Source organism: Perognathus longimembris, chromosome 28 (assembly GCF_023159225.1).
Source record: "Perognathus longimembris pacificus isolate PPM17 chromosome 28, ASM2315922v1, whole genome shotgun sequence".
NCBI classification, from domain to species: domain Eukaryota; kingdom Metazoa; phylum Chordata; class Mammalia; order Rodentia; family Heteromyidae; genus Perognathus; species Perognathus longimembris.
Genome location: NC_063188.1, coordinates 58958179 through 58963135, shown reverse-complemented (window position 1 = coordinate 58963135; position 4957 = coordinate 58958179). Strand labels below are relative to the sequence as shown.

The window sequence follows — 4957 nt, the reverse complement described above, 5'->3', positions numbered from 1 at the left end:
CTATGAGGCACTGATTTCTTGTCCTGGGGCTGGCGTCTGTGGCTATTGCCAATCATCACCTGAGAGCTCGTTATCTATTCTGAATTCAAGAAAAACCCCAAAGCAGGGAGGGCACTCTGTGGGTGAAATGGCATTTAGCGTCAGGACTGAGATGTCTCTCAATCCTGGGACCTCTCTTGGGAACCCGTTTGGGTCTAACTACTGGAAGAACACATTCCATCCAGTTGCAGGCTGAGCTTTCAGTGTAGCAAGTGTGTTTGGATGGCCCCAAGTCATCTCGGGAACATTATTTTCCACATCCACAACAGTGTGGGGACACATTCAGGGCTTCCTGATGGGCAAGTCGCCGATCTTTGGTACCATGGGTTGGTTGCTGAGCAACTGAAGTTTCCTCTCTGTTTAACACTTGTCAGATGCATTCTCCTTCGAGTTGGTAAAGTCTTGTAAAGTCATGGTGATAAAGCTTGGCAATTCTTACCATGCACATGCAGTGATCACAAAGCTCCAAGGAGTTCATGGGGAACAACAAAGGGCTGAGGTTCCAGGGCTTCCTGCTCCTCAGAGTGCTTCTCAGTTAGACCATTTTAGTGGCTTGTCTCCATAGGTCTGCCAGTGCTATCCACCCATCTAAACAAAGTGCCGTATCTTCTCCTAATTCTTTTTAAAAAATTATTGAACTGTGATGTACAGACAGCTTAGCATTACATAAGTCAGGTATTGGGTACATTTATTTTTGAACAGTGTCACCCTTCCCTCATTCTCTCCCGGTGTTTCCCCTCTGGATTTCCCTCCCCACCTAAATTGGATAGTTTATTTCTAACATAGTGTGTAGTGGTTTTCACTGCTGAAAATTCATCAACTTCAGAAATTACGTGGCCATAGTTTATCAGAGAGGCAGTGTTTCAGTGTTTATTGTTAGGTTTTTAAAGTAGGTAGCTGGTAAAAGAGAACGCCACGTGGTATTCAGGCAAGAGAGAAAGTTTATTACTGAACTGCTGGCCTGTGGCCAAGATGATCCATGGCCGGAGAGAAGGGAGAGAGAGAGAAGGGAGAGAGAGAGAAGGGAGAGAGAGCGCGACCACCACCGGCCCTGCCTTATATCTAGGGCAGGGGTAAGGGTGTGGCCAGGTGAATTAGGATGTGACCTCAGGGAAAGGGGAGGTACCTGCCTCCAGGTCTGCAGGTTACCCAGGTAACTGGGTGGAGACTTAATGAGGTGGGGGCCAGCTACATGGAGCCCTCAGAGAGAGGACCTAACATTGATTTGTTTCTTTCTCTCAATTTTTATACCTTCTTGCAATTGTTGAGTGCCTCTTTCAAAACTCTAAGGATTTTTAAGTGACAAATTTAACTCTTCGTGTCACATTTGCTTGGTTTCTTTCCATGGGGTGCAGTAGCATGCCTGCCCTTCCTTTCCATTGATTCCCCCCATCCCTCTACCCTCCCTTCATTTCCATCCTCTTGTGGAAACCCAAGCAAATGCCATGCACTTGAAAAGTGTGCAGGCTGAACCCCTTCAGTGAATCTCTAATGTTGTGACCTGAGGTCCCCATTTCTTCACGGAGTGCTGGCTGGCTCACTAGATGGGGGTGAGTCCCACCAGCAAGTTTGAGTCATCTATTTTCTGTCTTCCTGGAAAATTGAAAGTCTGCTGCTTGTGAGCTTAATTTTGTTTGATGTTTGCACCAAACACACTGCCCTTTCCTCTCACTCACCTGCAAGGGCTGAGAATGGAAATCAGGGATGGGAATCTGCTCTGTTGTTCTAACTCAATGCTGCTCCCCTGGCTAGGCCCACTGACTCTACTCCTTTCCCTCTGTGGGAGGGGGGCTGGACCTTCTCAAATATCTTTAGCTCAGTCTCCAGCCCAGAATCTTATCCTAAATATGAAATGCCACCCTCACACACACACACACCCCACAATCCCAGCCTGTTTCTGGCAGCAGGCAGGGCAAAAGACTTGCTCAAACAATAGCTTCCTGGAGCCAGCCAGACCTGCACCATAAACTGGGGAAAGTCTTTGAACCCTCCAGCTACCTGGGAACCTACCCCCTGCCATGACCTTACTTAAGTCCCTCCATCCCTTTCCCCATTATTCATCCTGTCTCCTCACTCTCCTCAAATGGCCAGGGCAGCCCACTTCAACTTCCCATTAAAATCTATCTGGTCTGTTGAGTTTTCTTTCTGCTGTTTTTTGTTGTTGTTGTTATCCCCTCTGACTCAGTTTCCTAACAGTCAGGCCACTGGTTCTTAACCTTGTTAAGCCTGGAGCTGCCCATGAAATGAATGGTAGTGCAATCTCCATTTTACCTGTGCGGAAACTCTTGTACTGAGAACTCAAACAGCTGGAGCAAGGGCTCTTGCTGAGCAAGTGGCAGAGTCTGGGATGTTATGGCTGTAAGGAATTTTGAAGCACAACTGGGCTGAGTGGCCACCACACTGTTCTGCACTCAGCTTCTGCGTCTTGATTAATCAGAGTCCACAGATGTCACCCTTTAATCCATGCTGCTGATAAAATGCAACAAAGCAAAGATAAAAGTGTGTCCAACAATCCCCTATTCTCACCAACTCCACTGGTCCCAGATGCCTGAAATTACAGAGAAACAAAATTAAATGTTCTTTTGTAACATTTTGTCAATCCAAGGAAACTACATCAGACTATATTGGTATTTTCCTGAGCAGGGTTTTGCTGACAAAGCAGGGAATAATATACTTACATTATTTCTGAAACTTCTCAAATTCCCGGAGCAGGTTAGCACAGTTAGATCCAATTAATTCAATTGTATTAAAGTGTAAAAAATCATCCCTACTAGGCATGCATTGAACTTTATTTCACATTTCTGTTTGTTTTGGAAGCTTGCTTTTTCACCCAACCCTCTTTCATCAATGTCTGTCATTTTCCAGCGTAGTTTCTAGTATTTTTATTTAGATTTGTTGGGTAATTTGCTTATAGTGGATCAACTTTATCTTTCATCTCACGTTTGGAGTTCATGTATTTGTTCATGTGAGTTTTTAATTCTGTCTCACATTTAGAATGTCTTTTTCATTTTATTTTTCCTCTTTTGTAATTTTAGTTGTAGCAATCAATTGAAGCAACTAACTTGGAACTCTTTCTCTTATAAGCACCAAATTTAATACATAAGTCAATTTTTTGGGCTAGAACTTCCCTCCAGAACAAAACAAAAATGTTCATTCCTCCAAATGTCCAAATTGAAAATCTGCCAAAACCAAGCCAGCACTAAACAACAAAAAACACCAACAGAAATCAAAATTAACAAAAAGCACATTTTAGGGGGTCAGTATACTTTTTCGTCTTTGCTTCCTGTTTAATTGTCCTTCAACTGAGTTGCTAAAAATGAACACCCTACCTCATCAAAATATACATTTTTGATTGGCTTTTTAAAATAAAAAATAATTCCTACAGAAAGAGAACTTGAAGGAATTCACGAGTAATTTTCCTGACTTGTTTCGATGTCATATACAGAATATGAAGTTCAGGAAGGCTATTTGCAGCACATGAGGGAGGTTCATCTTCACAGTTTAGCTCTTTCTTCAAAACAGTGTAAAATACCCACTATTCCAAGTAAGGCGAGACACAATCTCCTTGGAGAACTCCATGGGACAGTACAGATGCCTGAGGTATTCTTCACAGAGTGACAGGGCTTGAGTCAAATTGACACAGTTCCCCTGTGTAAAGTACCACCCATCTTGTTTCAGTACCCTCATTGAGAGGGCAAGAAGCAGTCTGAGAAACTCTCATGTGGAATCTTCTTCTGGAGATAGGGAGATTGCTACCGCTGTCAAGTCATTAATCACATAAACTCTCTCCCTTCTTTAGCATACCTCTTCAGTACTAGAATACTGTCCTCTATTAGAATCTGGTAGCAGTCTCCTTTACGATTGTGTTAAATCATCACCACATGTTTTGGCATAAATATATTACACTCATCAATCATCCTTTTGTCAATCTCTACCATAGTGACCATCTTTAGTTTCTGCTTGACTATCTCACATAATATGCCTCCATCTTCACCTCCCAGAATCAGTACATCTTTACCAGTATAATCTTCTTCGCCACTTCCCATGATGACCTGGGTATACGCAAAATCACTCTCTGCCAAATTAACATCCCCAGTAAGAATGAGAATATTTCCAAACTGCTTTGAGTACAGAATTTTAATGTTCTCATAAGCCGAATCTTCATCGTACACCACTTCATCTATGTCATATTCAACCAGGTGCCCATCAGCAGTGGGCCAATATCTATCAATAGCTCCTCCTCGAACTATGGTTGGTAAATGTTGCTCCCAGCCAGAGCTGTTCTGACAGAATTCTTTCATTCATTCTTCTACTTTGTCCAGAAGGCTGTCAATTTTGTCTTTTCCCCGTGCATCGCTGTCGTATTCTGAAGGTTCAGCAACACCACCAATCCATGTGGATTAATTCTCAAGGTGGCAAAGCTGCCATTTTTGTTTGTGTAGGTTCCTAAATAGCCATGGTCCTGACAGATACGCAATGACTCTGCCATTCCTTGCTCCTGGAAAATGGACTGGAGGCCTTTTAAGATAGTCTCACCATCAGCTTTGGTGCTGAGCCTCAAGTCGAGCAGGCTGTGCAGTGCTGCGGCCATAGTGAGGAGAGGCCCTGTCTCGTTGTTGTTTTCTGAGACCAGCATTCTAACTGGTACCTGACACATTTGCTCATTGTCTGGTGCTCTACCAACTGATGAATTTCCATTCCAGAAGTAGAACTCACAGCACCAGTTTTTCCTGTGGATACTGCGCCTTGAACTCCACGCCTCAAGCTGGGTTGTTATTTTTACTTTTTTTGACAGCATACTTGAAGACTCTCTTGGCTTCCTGAGCAGCAGCTAGGATTATAGGTGTGAGCCACCAGCACCCAGTTTTCTTCTAGTATTTTTCCTGTTTTTTTTTTTTATTATCTTCAAATTGTCGTA

At 43.3% G+C, this 4957-nt stretch overlaps 1 pseudogene; it reads right to left on the bottom strand.

Moving 5' to 3' along the window:
- Positions 1 to 3418: 3418 nt before the first annotated feature.
- On the bottom strand, positions 3419 to 4630 carry LOC125343064 (annotated as a pseudogene).
- Positions 4631 to 4957: the final 327 nt, after the last annotated feature.